The 21648-nt window shown below is 30.0% G+C and overlaps 1 long non-coding RNA gene across 1 annotated transcript in view; it reads left to right on the forward strand.

The window, feature by feature from the left end:
• LOC129914653 (uncharacterized) overlaps window positions 1-14664 on the forward strand; it is a 47605-nt gene extending 32941 nt beyond the window's left edge. Inside the window, exons 2-3 of the long non-coding RNA XR_008772220.1 lie at window positions 13836-14077; window positions 14159-14664. This is a non-coding gene — a long non-coding RNA (uncharacterized LOC129914653). The remainder of the gene's footprint in view (window positions 1-13835; window positions 14078-14158) is intronic.
• Window positions 14665-21648: the final 6984 nt, after the last annotated feature.

Here is a 21648-nt window from a genome sequence, read left to right on the forward strand (position 1 = left end):
TCCATCTTCTTGATTTTATTCAAGACAAAATCAAATAAACACAACACGAAGGATATTTATTTATGAATTATTAAAAAAAAAAAAAAAACCGTAGTAAAATTCTAGGATATTAAAAAACACATCGTTCCTTGGCCGAAATAAAATTTTTCAGAGGCAATAATACGAGCATAAAATTTACATAAAATGTCATTGCCTAAACAAACACAAATATAATATCTACAAAAAAAAAAAAATAAAGTAAAAGACATTATACTTCCTACTCATGGATGGTCTTAGAGCTGCGCTGGACCGTTCTTTTATTTATTATTCGAATTTTGTATATTTAAATCAAAGAAAAATCATATCCATGGGCTATTGTGGCTTATCAAACATCCATCTGCAGTTTCAAATCTAAAAAGAATTTGTTGTTGATAATATAAAAAGTCAAGAAGTTCCATATTCACTCTCCTCTGGTATACCCACATCAACCGGCCGAAACCTTAGAAGTCGACCATGGCGAAGTTTCGTAGGGAAGGAACGTAGAAATAAGTAGCTAGGTATGCCATAAGTTGTTTTGTGTGTATAAATATAAATCAAAAAAGCTGAGATTGTCTTTAGAATTCATCTATTTTTTTTTTTTTTTTTTTCATTTTATTTTTCAACGGAACCAGAGCATTATGGATTGAAAATTATCCACGCATTCAAAATTAACATAAAATAGTACTCAGTTAGGGTGAATCGTATTATCTTTTCATTTTTTGGGTTCTGATCTTTTGTACAGAAAAGCATTTGAGTTGGAGTTTGAGGGTAGTCAAAAGAAAGCAGCAAACAAATTCTTTTGTTTTAAAATGTCTTTAATAATATTGTTATAAGATACTTTTATAAATAAATTAATATAATGTAAACTTGAATCATATATGTACATTGTACAGTGGTTAAAATCATGGGGGTAGGAAATTTCGAGGTCCGTAATATCCAAAATTCAACTTTAGTTTTAATAATTGAAAATTGTAGGTATGTTTAAATATTCTACTTAGTCATTATTATATCATTAATTTCATAAACGTGCAAATCACAAAATAAACTAGTGGAATAAATTGAGGAATAAAAAAGATATTCAAATTTTTTGAGTTATTTCAAGTGTTTGTATTTCCCTTAAAAATTGTCATATTGCAATTAAAAAAAATTCAAGCTCAAACTTTGTAGTTTTGAGAACCTATGATACAAAAATTTCAAGGTTCTTAGAAAGAGATCTCACTAAAAAAAATTTCAAAATGTTTGAAAAACATTTTAAGATTTTTTTTTTTTAACATTTTATTTTAGTAAAATTGCATACTAAAACTGGAAAAAATCATTTTACGTTTTGTAAGGTAAAAAATAAATTTTTGATTTTTTCGCCTAAATGCGTAGACCTGTTGAATAACTAACTAACTCATATCTCTAATTCAAACCCACTTTCAAGAATTTGGTCAAAAGATATCGGCTTCAGATTATATGAATAAGAAAGAATTTGTTTGGTTTCAAATAACCCAGCAACCTGTCTCCTGACCTCTATAAGAAAATTTTAGTTAGAAGTTGTAGGTAAATAGAACTTAAAGAGACCTTTCTTTTGTTTTCTCAATCAATGAATTTAATGGAAGTTTTAACAAACTATTTCGGCAAGAAGTACTCCTTGATTTTTTTTTTCTAAATTCTAAAAAAATAGATTTGTTTAATTTTTACCTAAATGCATAGGGCTGTTCAAAAAAGGAGTTGGTTCAGTTTTAATTTTACCAAAGTTTCGTCGTTCATTAAATTAAAACACAATTTCACCGGTATAAAATTTGTAGACACAGACGGTATTATTATTATTAAAAATAACGAGCTTGTAATTATTTAGTCAAATTTATACATCTAGGAGTTATATTCGATCAAAGTTAATTTTTTAAAATCTAAAAGGCTTTTTTTGTGCTACTGGTTTTTGTTGAAATTGAATTGTTTGCGAAAATATCAGAAACAAAAAAGAACTATCATACAGACAGGTGGTACCGTTATTAATGGCTCAAAAAATTCTTTTTTATCTAACTAGATGGTAGAGAAACTATGAAATTTATGATCATTAAAAAAAAAAAAAAATAAAATGCACGACTGGGTCGCACGAACTTGCTCTTTGAGTTCAAGTTGCTTAAATTTTTTAGACTTTTTATATAGAAATTTAGAAAATGTAGGTACCTACTATATGGGTACAGAAAAATAAAATTCGTTTTTTAAAAAAATAATATAAAATCTGAAATCAAATTGCCCCCCAAAACAAGTAGGTATGCAGTTTTGATTGATATATTAAGATGCATTTTAAGAAAAAAAATTTTCAAAATCGTTGGAGCCGTTTTTTTAAAAAACTAATTTTTTATAAATAATTTTTTGGAAAAAAAATTTTTTAAATAAAATTGGTATGCCATTTTGCAGAAATCAGTAATCGACATCTAAAAACAAAATTTTAAAAAAATTCAATGTAACGTTTTCGAAAATTTAATTTTTCAAAAAAAAAATTCAAATTTTTTTTTAAAATCCAAAAATTATTTTTTTCAAAATTTAATTTTTGGCTTATATTTGCATTATATAAATGCTTCTTCACAAAAAGTTTCGTTGAAATCGAGAGGCTTCGGAGATAATCGGATTTAAAAAAAAAAACGGTTCTATGGCAGGTACCGTTAATAATGATTTTCCAAAAAAAAATTTCATTAGAAGATAGACCTTAGCTTAAAACTAATATAAGAATTTTTAAAACAAAATCGATGAAGCCGTTTTTGAGATATTTCAATTTTACTAAAATCGGTACATGACAAGTACCGTTATTTTTGGTCCAAAAAAATTAATTCCAAAGCCCCTCTGGAGAGTCGCCAAATAACTCTACATACCAAGTTTGACATTAATCGGTCCATCCGTTTAGGCTGTAGATCCTTATACAGACAGACAGACAGACAGACTGCCAGACAGACAGACAGACAGACGGACTTCCGGGACCCACTTTTTTGGCATTCTCTACCATCGTAATGTCATGGAAAAATGTTATCTCAATTTTTTTTTTTTACGAATGGTGCAACTTGCTAACTTCTTTTCAAAAAGTAAATTTTCACACCCCAACGCAGCAAAAGAAGTATAACTTCAAAAACACCTTCTTTGGCTATATAACGGTTTTCTGATTAATGCCATAATCAGAACTGGACCAAATTGGAACAAGCTTAAAAAAAAACAAAAATCGATAAATTTTGCTTGATTAATTTTTTTATTTTTTACTTTAACCTTCTTAAAAATGGCACTAAGGAAACCCAGGTTAGTTGACTTGATAGTTTTGTAAGATTAGATATGATACAAAGCAATGTTGTTTATGTTGCATATATGTAATTTGAAATAGTTTTTGATGGATTTTAACATTTAGAATACAACTGATGTTTGCCTATTCAAATTGGGCTCATGTGTACTCATTATTATTTCTTATGTTTCTGGTATTTTAGTATACATATGTAGTAGTACACAGAGAAAAATAGACCACATAAAATAGAACAAAAACAATAAGATTTCTCTATGGTTTTCATCCAAGAAGGAAACCTTATTAAAACAATCGGGTTATCCTTATTGTTTTAAAATCTGCAAAAAAATAAAAAAAACGATGACCAGGCTGGGAATCGAACTGGAGACTTCAAATCATTAGTCGCCCACCTTACCACCTGGACCAACCTGCCATGAAAATATTGATCGCGATTTTTGTTCTGGTGCTAAGTTGCAAAAAAAACACAACTTTTCAGTCAAATTTTAATAAGATTTTCTCTATAAAAATAATAAGAAATCTCCTTAAAAAAAAACTTATTAATCGTTGATTTTAATAAGATTTCCTTATGAAATGTATGGAAGGTAAAACAATATGGCAATCTGTTAGTTTTTAGCGGGTCATATTTTTCTCTGTGTACTTAAAGTAAGGCTACCTAAATGGATTTTCAATTTTTTTCCTTAGCGCAAAAACTGACATAATTCTTAAATATTTACTATTTTTGATTAAAAATACAATTTATTCATTTGCTATGCCTTAGGTACTACCCGCACCTTGCTTACAGAAGATTAAATGATTTTAAACAATTTCACAGAAAAATTCCACTAATGTTCATAGAAATGCTGAAAATATTGTAAATTTTGACAACCTGGGGATGGTTTATACAAAAATTTTTAGAGACAAATTTAATAGAACTTTTACGTACAGACTTATTTTGAGTCCACCCAATAATTGAAATTAATAAAACCCTCAAATTTTCCTTCAATTCCTCATTTCCCGTTTTAAAATGTATTCAAAAGCTTGATAGGTACTATCTTAAAAAAATATAAAAATTAATAATCTAAAATAACTTCTTTATAGACTCTTTAAAAAATGATTTTCATTTTCTCCTTCTTTTTCCGGTAGATACCTTGATAGCTAACTTATTTTTTTTTTTTAATTTTTTCAAATCCCTTTCGTAGGATTTCTGTCAAAATGAAAAAAAAAAAAAAAAAAATAAGTTCGAAATTAGATTACCGAAATGTCTCCCCCATATCTTTTAAAGCTCACTCATGTATGATTTGGGTGGAATGAAGGTGTATAATATCTATGTACCTATATAGAATTTCCTTCAAAGTATTCAAATGAAAGAATAAATCAAAAATATTTTTACAGTTTTTATGCAAATCAAAGAAAGAAATTATAAATCAGCCAACCAATCTCCTCCCCAGATAGCAGCTATCTCATACTCTTGACCATTTTGCATACTAACATATATCTCTCTAAAGGATATTATGTATATTTCCAGTTTACACTCGACCAAATTTGACTTGCACCAATTGAAGGTCGCCCCCTATGTTAAAATATTAGAATCTAGTTACGTATTCGAAAACTACTTGGACATATTTTTAACCACATTGTTAAAAGAACCTTAAAATGATTAAGGGAAATCTTGATCCTCAGCGAGGCATAATACATTTTTTTCACGTGTGCTGATAGGTTACAGACAAGTATCATTCAGTAATAATTTGGGCCCCTCGTATTACTCGTATTTTGAAAGGTGTCAAAAAGTTATGTCCTTTGTAACTATTAAAAGTATAAACATTTTGAAGAAAAATAAAGGGAAAATTGGATTATTTTTTTTTTTTCAAATCGCCCTTGGCTTCCACACGGTTAAGTCATCAAGAAGAGCCGCTACTGATTTTGTATACCAACGTATGAATGTATATATAAGTAACCCAAGCTCCGAGTACCTACAGACTGTTAGAATGATTTTTATTTTGGTTTTGGGTAAAAATGCAAATTTCTCCTTCACATGGCTAACACCCAGGACCATCATCATAGGAACCGACACAGGCGACCATTGATTGCTTGCTGCCCATCTATAGTATATAGAAACTTTTTATACAGACAAAAAAAACTAGATAGTAGGTAATAACATTAATTCGAAACAACGAAACACCAGCAAATCTAAATGAGTACTGTCAGAATCTCTTCTTTAGGTAATATTCCATTCCAAACTATATATAATGGATATGTCCCGATGTCTGTTTGTAATATAATTCCAATTTGGCACAAGTCCAGACTTTTAGAGAATTTTTGAAAATTTTTCCTAGAGATAAGGATCTCTGCTTGGCCAGCCCAACTCAAGCCAGGCCAAGCCATAGTGTGCCCACTTACATTGTCGTCTAGTGCAGTGAAATGGAAAGGACAACAGCGGGCAGCTAGTGTATGCTTGCTACCATCAGGACGTAGATAAATAGAGTCGTATAATAGCCAACGGAGGAGAGGAGAAAAAAAATAATAATTTTCATATTCAATAGCGTACATTTGAATATCGCTCACTTTGGGGAATGGTGTTTTTTTTTTTTATTTTTGGAATTCTTGAAATGCCACCTACGAGTAAATTGTTCTTTTTTAGAAAAGAAAAAAAAAAATCTATGAATTATGTTTTTGTTGTTTAATTTAATCGTAAACGATTTTTTATTTTTTTTTTCTTTTGTTGGAGAGTTATTGTATAATCATCTGATAGTATTTTTGTTCTTTGGGAACTATAGAAAAAATTCTTGTTAAAAAAATGTACTATACAGAAATAATCAAAGTAACAAGATAGATATCGGATCATTGAAGAAGATAATTGGTTTAACTAAAAATCTAGACAAATAAAATTTATAAACAAAATTGTATATCTAATGGACTTCTATTTTATAATAACGAAGAAAAAAAAATAACAAAAATAATAAAAAAATTATTAAAATTATGTTTATTGAACTTCTATTTTTATATTTATACTAGCTGACGCCATTTTTTGTATTTATTTTTAATTTTCGACTCTATAATAAGTTAACATTTTAAATGAAAAAGGGAATCAAAACTTGAAAAGTTCGTAAAATGAGTTTAAAAATATACACTTTTAAACTTTTAGCAAAAGTGGCCTATGTAAAATATGGCCTATGTTAAAAACGGCCAAAAAACTTGGGACAAAAAAACTTGTTTTTCCCGTTATTCGGTCAAAAATCATTTTAAAATTTAAAAATTTGTAAATGCTTGCGCATGACTAAATCCTATATTTCCTATAAGCTTGAGATTTTTTGGAGGCTTATAAAAATTACAAAAAAATTAAAAACTACTCAAAAATGTCCCTAAAAATTTGTTGTTTTTCAAAAATTCAAATTTCAAAATCCGTAAAAAATTTTCCCTACCTTTAATAAGCTTTTTGTCGAAGTTCTACCACATGTGTTCACTGCACAAAAAACTTCACAACTTAATTTTGAAATTTTTTAGAATTTTTGCAATACCTTTTTCAACCTTACAATAAATTTATCTATCATTTTAAAAAAAATTCAACTCTCTACAACTTACCGTTTAGAAAATAGCCTCTATTTTCAATGTCGTGTTACCCCTATTTAACCTATAAAATCATTAATTTTTTAGCCTAAAACCTTCTACTCTTATTTCCCTTTGATTTAAAAAAAAATAAGCAAAATAAGTTAGCCGGTGTGGCCGATAAACTCGCGTTTGGCTGGTCCGATTTTGGTAATTTTTGTTTTGTTTTAAAGGTTTTTATATGTAGATGGTTTGTATCAAAAAAAATAATACCTTTTCGCGCATCCTTACATAGCTGTCAATTTGAACGAGTAAAAAAACACTCTCGCTTTTTAAAAATTTTAACTAAGCTTAATTTGTAAGGCTTTCAAAATAAAATAATTTTGAGTGAAACAAATAATTATTCGTCTTGTGACATTAAATCCACATATGGACTGCACAAATAAAATGTATATTCAGTCTCTGATCTTCATTGAGGACACGTGTTTTATTATTGCGAGCAAAGCATTGGCACAGTTAGGATTGGTTGTTCCAAATCGTGCAGAACAAGATGTTCTTGATCAGAAATACTACGCGAAAGGCAATACAATTACGTTGAATAAATTAAAAATATTTGTGCAAACCATTGTGCCGAAGTTAAACGATCAACAAAAGTATGTAAGGTGTCATCAATCAGAGTTATGGTTTGTATCTATTGTATATATTTCTCCTGTGCGTTTGTTTGTGACCCTAATCCTAAACGACTAGACAGATTTTTCTGCAATTTTGTGTGAAATGTATGTGAAAAGGTCCATCCGAAACAAGTTTAGTTTTATAATTGGACCCGGTAGGTGGCGCTGCTGTCAATTTATAGGCAAATTCCAAATTTGGGGTCGAATAACAGATTTTTGTGAAATTTTGTGTATGTGATAAGGTCTATCCTTTACAGGTTTTGTTTTACAATTTGATCCGGTAGGTGGCGCTGTTTTCAAGTTATAGGCAAATTCCATAGTTGGGGTCGAATGACTGGACAGATTTTTGTGAAATTTTGTGTTATGACAAGGTTCATTCGAGACAAGTTTTGTTGCATGATTGGACCCAGTAGTTTGGAACTGTTGTCAAGTTTTAAGAAAATTGCATATTTTGAGTAGTTTGAGTTAGTGGCGCTGTTGTCATGTTCTAGGAATATTGCATATTTTGAACGAACGACTGGACAGATTTTTATGAAATTTTTTGTGTCTGATAAAATTCATTCAAAACATGTTTTTTTTCATAAATTGGACCCGGTAGGTGGCACTGTTGCCTAAGAATGTATAGACAAATTTCATATTTGGAGTCCGAAAGACTTGACAGATTTTTGTGAAAGTTCGTTTGTGTGATAAGGTCCATCCATGTTTTGTAAATTATAATTGTATGCGGTAGGTGACGCTGTTGTCAAATTATGGGCAAATATTCCATATTTGGAGTTCGAAAGACTTGACGCTGTTGTCAAGTTATAGTTAAATTCCATATTTCGAGTCCGAACGGCTGTATAGACTTTTATGTAATTTTTTGCGTTTGATAAGGTTCATTCGAGACAGGTTTTGTTTTATAGTTGGACCTGCGCTGCTGTAAAGTTATGAGCAAATTAAATATTTGGGGTTCAAAGAGCTCATATTCAAGGCTAATAAAAACAAACATGATTTAACTCTTTAAAATGTTATTTCCTTAATTAAAATTGTTTACCACTAAGCTATCTCACAGTTGAAAATTGGTATGATAGACTGAAACTTAAATTTGTTTAAATTGTTTCAACTACCAATTTATTAATACAATTTCCGCATTAATTTAAAATGATTTAATCTTTTTAAGAAAATATTTTAATATTTAGACGTATGCATAGAATCAAGACGGGACCTTTTCATTTTAAGTCGGGTTTTTTACAATTTACAAAATAAGATCGCTACTTTTTGAAATTCCTAAATAGCCAAAAACATATCAAATTTTAGTAGCGATTGCAAGTGATTAAATGGATTTCGAGACACATAAGATTTTGTTTTTAAAAACATTTTTTTACTATTTGACGCAAAAAACCCGTGCCAATAACAAAAAAAAAACAGTGGCATGCATACAACATACATATCGCCTGGAAAGCAAAATTATTGTAACTCCATAGGATCTGTTAAGAACATAGCACCATTTTGCTTTCTGCTGAAGATTTATGTTGTTATATCTTAATAATAATATTAATGAAACTTCGTACACATTCCAATTAAAAGTATAATAGCTGTCAAACAAATGGTTTGCTTTTTTTAATACTTTATACAATTTAATGTTTGTGCTCCATATATCAAATTGTGGCCAGATTTTTTTTTTATATTGGAAAAGTTTAACACATTACAAAGCCAAAAATTGGAAATAAATGCTAGAAAAATGCGGAACGAAGTCCGCCGGGTCAGCTAGTTTCCTATAAGTTTGAGATTTTTTTCAGACTTTAAAAAATTCCAAAAAAATAAAAGACTACTCAAAAATGTCCCTAAAAATTAGGTTGTTTTTCAAAAATTTTTATTTCAAAATACAGGGCCTATGAAAAAAATCCGTTTTAGACCCCTAATTTTTTTTTTTAAATATCTTTCTCATGGTGTAACTCAAATTTCTGTGCAAAATTTTGCGTACCTGTAATTAGTCTTTTGTCGAAGGTCTATGACTGCAAAAAAACCTTCACAACTTGGTTTTAAAATTTTTTTGAATTTTTTCAATACCTTTTTCAACCTTACAATAAATTTGTCTATCATTTAAAAAAAAGTCAACTCTTTACGACTTACCGTTTAGAAAATAGCCTCTTTTTTCAATGTCGTGTTACCCCTATTTACCCTATAAAATCTTAAATTTTTTTTGCCTTAAACCTTCTCCTCTTATGCCTCTTTGATTTAAAAAAAAATTAAGAAAATAAGTCAGTCGGTGTGGCCGGTTAGCGAACGTACACAAAACCAAACTTTAATATATATAATAGATAATTATGAAAAAATTTCTATAAGAGGACTTTGAGCAGATTTCGGTTAGCATTGCATTGTACCGCGCTAATACAACAAAGTGTTGTCAGTGTATTCCGTTTGCATGGACCCATTCACATGTATTTAGGATAGAAAATAATGAGGTAAGGAGCACCAGAAGGATTGATTTTGTGTCTCAACTGTCACTGACCCTAATTTTTAGAATTCTCTCTTAACGGCTTTGAACTTTTGCGATATGTACAGAAGCTGTCAACAGTGTTTTTCTTAAATAAAATAACATTTATCTCCCTGAAGCAACACGATTTTTAATCCTAATTCAAAGAAAGATAACCCTGCAAATATCGTCTGTAGGGCTGCAAAAGTAACGACAAAATGAGTACCCGCATGTATACGTTACTTTTGATACTAGTGACCGCATCAATAACATCGTTACTCGTTACTTTCGTATGCTTCGTATTTTTCGTATATTTCGTATGTTTCGTTACTTTCGTTACTTTCGCATGCTTCATTTATTATTTCATGTATTTGATACGTTTCGTATGTTTGGTATTTTAAGTATCTTTCGTACGTTGGTATAAGAGGGAAAAAAAATTTTGTTTGAAAAAAAAAAAACAATTTGTATAATCTAAGCTACATTTTAAAGCCATAAGCATTAATTTAAGTTGCGGCGTTCTCGTGTTATAAGAGTTTGAAGGTAGCTATACTGATTTTTTTTCGATTTTTTTTTTTTAATCAAACGTGGAAATTTTTTTTTTATTTTTTTTCGATTTTTTCGACAAAACTTTGGTAATTTTTTGTTTATATCCGTTCAGTAATCTTATCACAATTCTTTAGAGACCTTTATTTGAAAAGAACACCGCTCAGATCCCGGAATATTAACACTTCAATACAACCATGTCGAACAATTTTTAATTTTTTTTTCTATGACAGTGATTTTCAAACCTCGTTTTCTCGGCTTTTTTTTCAGTTGAAAATTTTGCACTGAAAATTAACAAATTTTTTCAAAAACCAAAACACTTTTGTACATTCTTAAGCTACATTTTAAGACCACTAACAAAAAGGTCATAAACACATTGGTTGCGGCATGGGTATATGTATGTATTTCGGCCACATAGAGAAAATACTAAAACGGGTCTTTTGATATTTCTGTATAAATTTATTATCGATAGCTCAACTATACCTTGGAACTACTGTTTTTATCGAGACAAAAGTAAACTCCAGATAATTATCTGGAGTTAGCATTCCGACTACGGTAACGATATCGATACGACATGCTAAATGCGACAAATTGAGTGTATCACTTCGTTTCGTATCTCATATATCGGATGATTTAGTATTGAAATTGGAATGGGGTCGTTACTCGTATGTTTCGTATCTCGTATGTTTCGTTACTTCAGTACCTAGTAAGGAAACATGCGAGTAACGATACTGTTTAGAAAGTAACGTTTCGTTACTCGTTACTGAAGCAAATACCCGCATTTTAGTAACGAATACATACGATTTGCTACAGCTCTAATCGTGGGCACAAAGCCAAAATCACGAATCTGCTAAATTGTAGTTTTGAGAAAAACGACTTCAAAGTTTTGGAAACACATGCAATCTTATGGACACTCGTGCAACAAAAATTAGTATTTTAGACTTCTAGCCTAGGCAACAGATGGAGGATTGGGATCGACGCAGTGAATAGACCGATAACCGATAACAACTAAAATGACACATTAAAGTGAAAATGTCCAAAAATGCAGATTCGCGGTTTTGGCGTTGTGCCGACGATATGATAAGGACCACGTTGATGACGTTTGGTTATGGTTATTTTAACTGGACAATGGTTGGTTTGGGGATCATGAAAAAACACCAAATTCCTTTGCCATTCAAAATTTTATGGTAACACTAAATTATTTCAATACCAGGGTTGTTAAAAAATCAATCAAGAAAATGCATTTGAAACTACAAAAAAGTATTTATTGCAAATAAAAAAAAAATTGTATAAAAAAAAACATTTATTGCAACTGAAAATAGAAAAAATTTTCTGAAACTAAAAATTAGTTTGCATTAAAAAAAAAAACAAATTTTAGCAAATACAAAATTTTCTGAATTGAAAAAAAAAAAAAAAATCAAGGCAAAATGTGTGCATTAATTTTTTACTTGCTCTATAGGGCAAGTATTGGTTTCGTGTAGAAAAAAAAATTGAGGTTTTAATCAAAACCAATATTACGATGATGGAGAATATCAAAAAAGTGGTTTTCGTCATGCCGTCCGTCGCGTCGGTCTGTGCGTCTGTTCGTCCATCTGTACATCGAGCTAGGGCCTAAACGGATGGATGGATTTGCTTGAAACTTGGTACAGATGCTTTTTACGCTATTCCCTAGACCCGTTTTTTTTTTTTTATTTTTTTAATATCGCCTTTTTAACGCATATCTCCCATATAACGTTTTTGAGGTATTGCAACTTTCTCGAAAACGGCTCTAACGATTTTGATCAAATTTGGTATACGTAATAGACTTATTGATTCTAACAAAACTGCGTTTTTAGTTTTTCTCAAAAAATGCGGAGAAAGGAAATATGGCGTTGCCGTTTTTCAAAAATTTACATATTTTTTAAGTTCATAAATTTCATCACAGCATAAGTCAATTTTATTAAAAATTTCCAGACATCATTTTGAAGTATAAAATATAAAAAAATATTTTTAAACACATTTTTGAAAAAAAAATTTGAATTTAATTTTTTTCTCGACACTAAACAAAATCTTAAATTTCCAATAGATATTTAAGATAAAGATACTGTGAACTACAAGAGCAAGTACGTGCGACCCAGTCGTACATTTTATTTTTTTAATATTCGCCGAATATCTAAAAATTTTTATTATTTGGCCTTACAACAGGATCAAATTTATAGGTACCTAATTGAAAAAGCTGATGTATCATTCAATAGTCAAAATTGTAAGAAATTTGACGAATATGAAAAAAATATTTTGCACCCATTTTGCATTTAATTTGAGAAAAATAAATTTGTAATTTCTTTTATATAAATGCATTTTTTGTTCACTGTGAACTCATATCTATAAAAACCAAAACATGTTTCAAAACTTTGGTCCACAGATATCTGCTTGGGAAAGAGGTTACGTCATAAATGATTGTTTGCCAAAAATGCAATTAAAGTTGAGTAATGTATGAGAAATGATGAGTTTTTAGTTGCCCTAAATGAAAGATAATAAAGAGCTTGCTATTATTATTTGATCAAAATCCGAAAAGTACAATTTTGTGACTTAACCCTGGGGGCAAAGAATTAATATGTACGACAAAATTCAAAATGATCAGCCAGTTTTTTCAGCAACGGGACCATGTATTGCCAAAATTTTAATTAAATAAATAGATAACATGTTGGCTTTAGTCGTTTCGAATCGGTAATTGATTTTCGATTTTGCCGTTGTTTCATTCTAAAAATACCTTTAAAGGTTTTAAAAAAAAGCGTAATACTGCAAAATCTATGCCCACATACTGAGTTACAGGGGAGGAGTGCTTTATTTAATAGTTTGGTACATCACTTTAAAGGCTACAAAAATAGGACTTTAGTGGCTACGTGTGGATTTATTAATTTTCGAAATATGACGAATTTTAAATTGTGTTATTTTCAAATATTTCAAATAGAGTAAACATGACTGACCTTTTAGCTGGCCACATATGTATTCCTATCCAATTACTCTCCCAATTCTCAGAACATAGCTATTATCAATTTATTTGACTTGTTAAATTATTAAAAAGTTTAGCCAACCGTTTCACTGAAAATTAGCTAATCGAAATTTCCAAATCAATATATACTAAAATAATTGTTTGCTTGACATTAATCAATATTTAATTAGTAATAATATTCCTTATAAGCATGACATATTTCATTACAAAATTATTATACTAACAAGGTGTGTCCGCTGATGCATGTGTGCTCGTAATAATTTACAACGCTACTTTGTTGCCAATAATCCTAATTATGCAAAAACACATAGCTCGCTATAATTTCACATCCTTGCTTCATGTTTTTTTTTTTTTTTTTTTTAGGTCGTATACGATATACTTAACAAGTAAATGGCTGTAGGTTCACATAAATGCCCAGGAGCAAGTAACCAAGCCAGCTAGCCTAGCGCATCGTTCGCTTCATGCCAGATGCCATTAGCCAAGACAAATTGAATTCCATCAACCGTCTTCGTGATTCGCACAGACAACGAATTTATAACGCTAGGTTGAGTGAGAGATATAGAGAAGAACCGAGTCCTATGGTGTAGTAAGGAGAATATGTATGGGTAAGTTGCTTCATCCTACCAACATTCATATGTATAGCAAACGCATAACTGTAATTTATTTTTGACAATTTGTCATTCCAGCAGATGTCCGCTTGATTCAACGTTAGATTCCAGCTAGGACACCAATTTATATTATTTTTGTTTCAGCTTGATGTTCTGTCGCTCGTCATCGTCATCATGTTTGCTCGTTTCACATTCGAAATGTTCATCTCTGTTCTTTTTCTTCTTTTATACTTCTTTTACTCTACAATTTGTGCTCTTCACAGAAAGTTTCTTGTTTTTTTTTTTCAACCATCCAAATGGAATGGGCTATAAGGACGTAGGACGACCTCAAGAGGAATACTAGAAGTCACTTGAGGGATAATCAGATTTTCCTTGTTCATATTCCATAAGAAGCGCACTGAGGCACACAAGGCACATTGATGCAAAGAAATCTCTTCAATAATGGATTGTAAGTGGGTGGTGAATGGTATATGGGTATCATCAACCCAACCCGCTGGACATTGTACGTCATTATAACTCAGGCGAACAAAATAATTCGTTTTGATTAGCATAATGGCAAAAAGGCTGCAAATATCTTTTTAGTCTTGGAGAATAGTTTATTATCAAGTTAAATTTATAAAAAGAACTCTTTTGAAGAAAAAAAAAAATGAAAGCCTTTTTAAGGAAAAACTGATACAGCACAGTCAATTGCGACTTCTATTTACATTTTGAAGCATTCAAAAAGGTTTTGCTTTTTTAATATTTTCTAAACTTAGGTTTGAATTTTGGTATGTATCAGTCTCAATATAGCAAAAAAAAATATTTTCATTGATTTTGAATTTCTTAGTGGAAAATTTGTTTTTTAAATACCTCCTAAACTGAGAGTAGACGAACAATGATTTTTAATATACATTAATACATATTTAGAACTCAACGATTGCAATTGGTTTTATTCTTCTGTTTTTTAATTTTTGAGACTTCGTATAAAAAAAAAAAAGAATTTGCTTTAAAATTTTGTTGAAGGGTGGACAAACGAAAATTTTCGGTGGACAACATGGACAAAAAATGGAAAAAAAATTACACTACTTTGTTTTTGAGTTCCCAGTTCGGACTTCAAGGAGCTAACATACGATTACTTTTAAATATTTAATGAAATTCTTGGTTGTTTAAGTTCAGAAATGTATTAAGTTAAGACAAAAAATAGATTTTTTAGATTTTTTGGAACCAACATTAAAAAATACCTTGAAATCATGTATCATATGTGTATATAATATCATAGCCTATTTTTGCTAATTTTGAAAATCTCCATTTCGCGATTTGCCCTTGAAATCGCGACAAGCGGACATGAGATTTTTCTAGACTTTTGAGATATTTTATAGAATGGCAAAAGGAAGATATTGAGCAAAAAAAATGTCTACTAACATTCATTCCGAGGTTAAACCTTTATTTGACTGGATTAACAATACTATAAAAATGAAGTGTAGAGCGTTATTAATGTATAATTGAATATTTTATAGTATTATTGAATATAATTGAATAGTATATAGTAGAGCGTTATTAATGTATAATTGAATGTTTAATTAAAAAAAAAATTAAATTAAAGAAAACACTATTTTGCAACTAATATCTTAAAAAGGTAAACATGGGTCACTTTGGTGTATACGTAACATTTTTTTCCATAGAAAAAGCTAAATTAATTATTAAGATCCCCAACCCCAAAAAATTGATTTTGGGTATGTTCAAAAGATAAAATATTTTAAGTATTTATATACTAAATTGACCACATACATAACTACATGTGAATAAAGTGACAATCCCCATGTAAGAATCCTAGTCGACTTTAGCCGTGCTACATAATTATGTGGTTAAAATCGATTCGTGGAAAGCTGGCATAACGTATCTTATTTCTTATTGGGTGTGATTTTATATGTGTCAAAAACGAAAAAATATTTTTGTTTTTTTAAGAAATCTGACCCTTGGTCAAAAAAATGGCGTTTCCCTATGATTTTTATTTTAGTTTATTGAAAGAAAAATTGTAGCAAAAAAAAGTTTCTTTGAATGTGTAGGTACTGAATTTAAAGCGAAAATTTTCAAAACTTTTTGAGTTCGATTGTGTGCAATTTTAAACAAGGTACTTATTTTTTGTATAGTAATATTGTTTTATTTCGGTTCGATTGGTGTATACTCAGTTTATTTTTTTGAAAATGTGGTTTAGATGAAATGCAACGTTGGAAAAAACGAATTGAACGCATTTCGGCTCGACTTGAAATGAATAACTTGCTTTTATCGTGTTAACTGATTAAAAAAAAACACATTTAGCGACTTATACGACAAAAGTTACTTATCACAACAGATTCTATTGTTCATTTTATTTTTCGTAATAAATCGATTTATTTTACATATCAAGTAAAAATCATGAAAAACAACCACACACAAAAAAAATCCTTTTTATTTTTTCTTCTATCAATAAAAGAAAACATCATGAAAAGAAAACACCAAATTAAAAAAAAAAAAAAAAAATAACACAAAACCGAAGACAGACACAATTTTCTATACATTCACAAAACAGTCAGGCCTTGAACATTTTTAACAAGGCCCATAAGAAAGCTCGACATATTAAACACCCTTAACATCCGAAACTGACATTTATGATAGGTCAAAATGGGTCGACCTTTTAGTTGTAGAGGTACCATCTGAAGTTATCCCATAAAATTCACTCTTTTCTAACTCTGGCCTGGAACTAATATTCTGCTGCTTTTTCTCTCAAAATAAACCTTCGTCCAAATATATACTTAAACAATGATGTTACTTAACAAAGCTCATTCACATATCCTTTTCGACAATTCTCTTTATATTATGTATGAATATACATATACATACATATCTACGCCAACGCCTCAAACCCCCATTCTTTGAAACTCTTATATGAAGATTAACAATATTTCATAGAGCAAATTTTGGAGACTATTCTATTTTTCTCTTTTGCTGTTCAAAATGAAAAAAAAAGATAGAAAAACAAAAAAGATATTCCACATGTTAGTACCATTCGTTGTTCAAAATCCTTTAATCACATTCTTGCCATAAATTTTCTTAAATATAATCTCCCTTAGGTCATGAGAAATAACTTTCTTGTCTTGTTCCCTTTACGAGTGGTGGGCGAAAAAAAAACGAAAGAAATAGGAATAAATTCGATCAAGAGGACTACGTCGACATCGACGATGACGACACGGCGACGAAGACGAAGGCGAGGACGAGAAACACAACTTACAGCAAGGACCAAAGGAAACCACAAGAATAACCGTAGAAGGATCTTTTCTATCAGCCAGGATATTCTCCAGTCAACCGCATTCTGTAAGGCTCACATCCTCTTCTTATACATAGATTTTGCACATTTTGTTTAAAAGTAAAAAAGCTACGTTCACATATATAAAATATAAGAACAACTTCTATGTTGTTTTCTTGTTTTGTTCGCTTTTTTTTTTTTGAAAATGCAAAAAGGAAATATCCTTCAAGTCTTGTGCGGTTTTAAAAGCCTTACTCCGAGTTTAACTCCTTTATACTTTCTTTTTTTTTTTTGTCGTCGTTCCCAGAGAGTCTCAGTCATATAGTAACCTGCACAAATAACTATCGAAACATTTTGATCCCTTCACATCATGATATGGTAGTAGTAGATATATACTCGTATGTATGAACACATGTATATCCTTGGATGACTTGAAGCGATGTAACTTTATGACAAAAGGATTTCCATCTTACACGGTCTTGCCGTATCCTATTCTCAATTACATAGTCAGGGGATAGTGTTCTTAAATATTGCACACACACTATATGCCCAACCACCCACAGGAGTTTTTTTCATTTTTTTTTTTTTTTTTTTGTATTTTTTGCTTAGTTTTCTCTGCTATGGGAAAAGCGGCATGCAGTTCTGATGCAGCAAACTTATGTACTTCTTGATGCAGGACTTATAGTGCTGTGCACAAAAATTGTATTGTATTATTTTAATGATTTCTCATACCTATACCATAAAAAATTTTATAGATTAGAAAAAAACTTATATAACCCTGAACTTTGCAGACAATTTTACTTCTAAACATTCAACAGCCAACAGAATACAGCCGCAACAATAAAGAATTAACAGATTTTCAAAAACAAAAAATAAAATCCCTATACGCCATTTAAGTAGCTAGCAGTGGCGAAGGGTTCATATAACTCGATTATTTCCGTCTTACCTTTTGAAATTCTCAAACTCAACAACATAAACTTCTGGCAACATGAATATAATTTCAATCAACACAGCACACGCTGTCAACATTATTTCAAATACTCTTCTTTCAGTTCTACTCTACACACCTATGTATCTGCTTTTCAACTCACTCCATAAACAAACACAAAACTAGAGCAAAAAAAAGGGTAACCCGCAAAATGTCGTCTTATAAACAATAGAACAAATTTGTTTTCTTTCCTCTTTTTTCATTTACTTATTACTGCCCTTGTGACCTCTCTGTTTAATACACGCTTTCTTATGGAAGAAAATAAGACGATATTCTTCGTCTTACTTTTTGGTGAATTTTTATGTATCTCACACAGGGTTCGGACTTTACTTCGATCGAAGTAGATTTACTTCGATTTTGGGAAAAAAATAAAATCTACTTCCCTACTTCTCTTTTTCAGGGTCTACTTCTATTTCTTGATTGAAAAATATTTTTCAAATAATAAATTTGTTGAAAAATAATTTTTTTAGAATAAATTTTTGTAAATAAATGTTCTGAAAGTTTAATTTTGAAATCTGCTTCCGAAATTTGGGATCTACTTCACTTTTTTTTCAAATTTGCTTCGAAATTTTGAAACTAAAGTCCGAACCCTGATCTCACATAATTTTCGCTCTGAGTTAATGAATGCGCAGTGCGCTGCGCATGTCAGTGTCTGCTTGAGGTAGGTTTCATTTTTCATAGGAAGAAAAAAAGGTAGAATAAGACGGTTTCCTCCGACTTATTTGGGGAATTTGTGTGTATCGCGCAATCGCTGTGCTGATGAGCCAAATTATGTTGCGCAGGTTGTGGCTTGTGGCTTGTGGGTGAGGTAAGTTTTATTTGAAGAAAATCAGTTAGAAAAATATAAAAGGTATAGAACAGGAAAATAACACGCTCTTTTCCGACTTATTATCTAAATTTGTATGTATCTCTCCACTGGGCTGCTGTGTCAAAGGTTTCCACTATGATAAGAAATATAAAAATAATATCATTGTCCGACAAACAAAAAAGTCGAGAGCAAGAACTTTGCTTTGTGATTTTTTTTTTAAATTTAGTGTTCTGAATTCAGAAGTCACAAATTGTCATTTTTTAACCTCTAAGATTTTGAAATATAAATTTCTTTTTGCAATAATCTTTGAAAACAAATAATTTTGAAAAGAAATAAATATATTTTATACCTACAATAAAATACGAGTATGACTTTTTGACATTCAAAAATTAGTTTTCTAAAAAAGTACACGTTGGAAGAATTCCACTTCAAAACTACCGAAAAATAACGTTTTCTACCAGTTAATATTCAAGTATTTCAAAAACGTGACGGTCCAATGCAATTTTAACTTCGGGAAAATCCTTTAGAAAAGTATCGTTTTGTTCAAGCTCTATTTTGTAACTTTATATGTAGGTATTATTTTCTCTTAGAGGATTCAAATAATTTTAATCAGTTTAGTTTTATGAAGAAAACAAAATTGTAGTTAAAGGACGCTCTTACTTAAAGTTTTGTATACATCTAGATAACTGTCGGAGTCGAGAGAGATCTTTGTAGTTCTAAGGCGATTTCATGCATAGAAGATAGACTTTCTGATCTAGCACTTATATCTATAGGTAGAAAAAAAAATCATGTGTGCAATTTACACGTGGTAGAAGTGAAACCTTAAAAAATCATTTTTCTTGCAAAAAAAAAAAAAAATAGAAAAAATCTACCTATTTTTATTCTATCACCTTCAAATCCATGTTTTTTATATGACAACCTATATAAATCTTATATCATCTGAAAGCTTATTGTCTAAGCTCAAAATATATATATCGATCAGTTCTATGAGACATCTACAAAAAGAGCTAGAATTTTTTGAACTCGATCAATTTCCATCAAAAAAAGCGAGAAAAACACGTATATTTTTGTCTTCTCACGCTAGTAAATGCATTTTTTCCCTAACAACCTATACAAATTTTTACATCATCTGAAAGCTTATTGTATTAGCTCAAAATATATATATCGACCAGGTGTATGAGACATCTACAAAAAGAGCTAGAATTTTTTAAACTCGATGAAATTTCATCTAAAAAGCAAAAAAAACATTTATTTTTATGTTCTCATGCTTCAAATCGATTTTTATGTTTGACAACCTATAAAAAATTTTATACCATGTGAAAGCTTATTGTTTCACCTTGTATAATGATGTATCAATCTCATTTCAAAGGTGTCTACAAGAGAAGTTAGAATTTTTTAAAGTCAACCATGTCGAATTTCCAGACTGAGATTACGGTACTTCCTACACTGATAGCTTGTCATCGCCAACAGATCTCCACAGGTGTTTTGAGGTATTTTTAATTTTTTTCAATTTAAGATTGTGTAACTTGTAGAGCACGTAACGTTATGTGTGATATATCAAATAAAAGGTTATGTTAGCAGCATGCGTATTAAAGTTAAATCAAATTTTTATGTGCACTAGATCAAAAGATATAACGTGTGTTGGAAAAGAACATCTTTTTACCGTTATCTCCGAAATTTGAATATGAAATTAATTGAAATTTTGTACAATAATATATTATTGAATTACCTATCTACAGTACAAATTTCATTCATCTATCTATTAAAACAAAAAAGTTATAACAAGTTGAAGTCGTGTCGCGTTTTCGTTTCATTTTGTTTCAAATCACTACGATACTAAAGAAGTTTTCACTTCAAAAACTTCTTCTAAATTCTAATTACTAAAAGTAGACTTGACTTTTAAGAAAAAGTTCTTGCACAGTTTTATGAAAGAAAAACGTAGAACTTTGCACACTTTTTAATGGAAACTTTATTAAAAAAATATATATGTATATATCTTATGTTTTTGGCAATTCGTTTAAATGCTTAATTTCATGGCTTGAAACGCAGAAATGCATTAAAAAATTGGAATTGAATTTCTTGGTGACTAATTTTTCTTCGACTTACCATTTGAAATCATTCACGCCTCGCCACTGGTAGCTAGGTATTGCTTTCAATTCATTTTTATTATTAGAAAATAAATAAAATGCACGCCTGGTATAAATACAAAATGTGATGTTGTTATTTTAAAGGCATTTTATAAGTAGTGTAAAAAAAACAGTGTTGTTCCATGTAGACTAAAAATGTAGACTACACGATTGTCTACATGTCAGTGTCGATAATGTATACAATGTAAACAATCAATTTTATTACAAATTTGTTTCTTTTTTTTTTTTCTTCTAAACATCCACAGGTTCAGATGCCGTAGGTAATTTGGATGGTTTGAAGACATTCCTATCCCATATTGAATGATAAAGCAGTATGCTATTAAAAATAATATGATTTTATAGTTTATTTAATACATTTTTATA

The sequence above is a fragment of the Episyrphus balteatus genome, chromosome 3 (assembly GCF_945859705.1).
Source record: "Episyrphus balteatus chromosome 3, idEpiBalt1.1, whole genome shotgun sequence".
Taxonomy (NCBI): Eukaryota; Metazoa; Arthropoda; class Insecta; order Diptera; family Syrphidae; genus Episyrphus; species Episyrphus balteatus.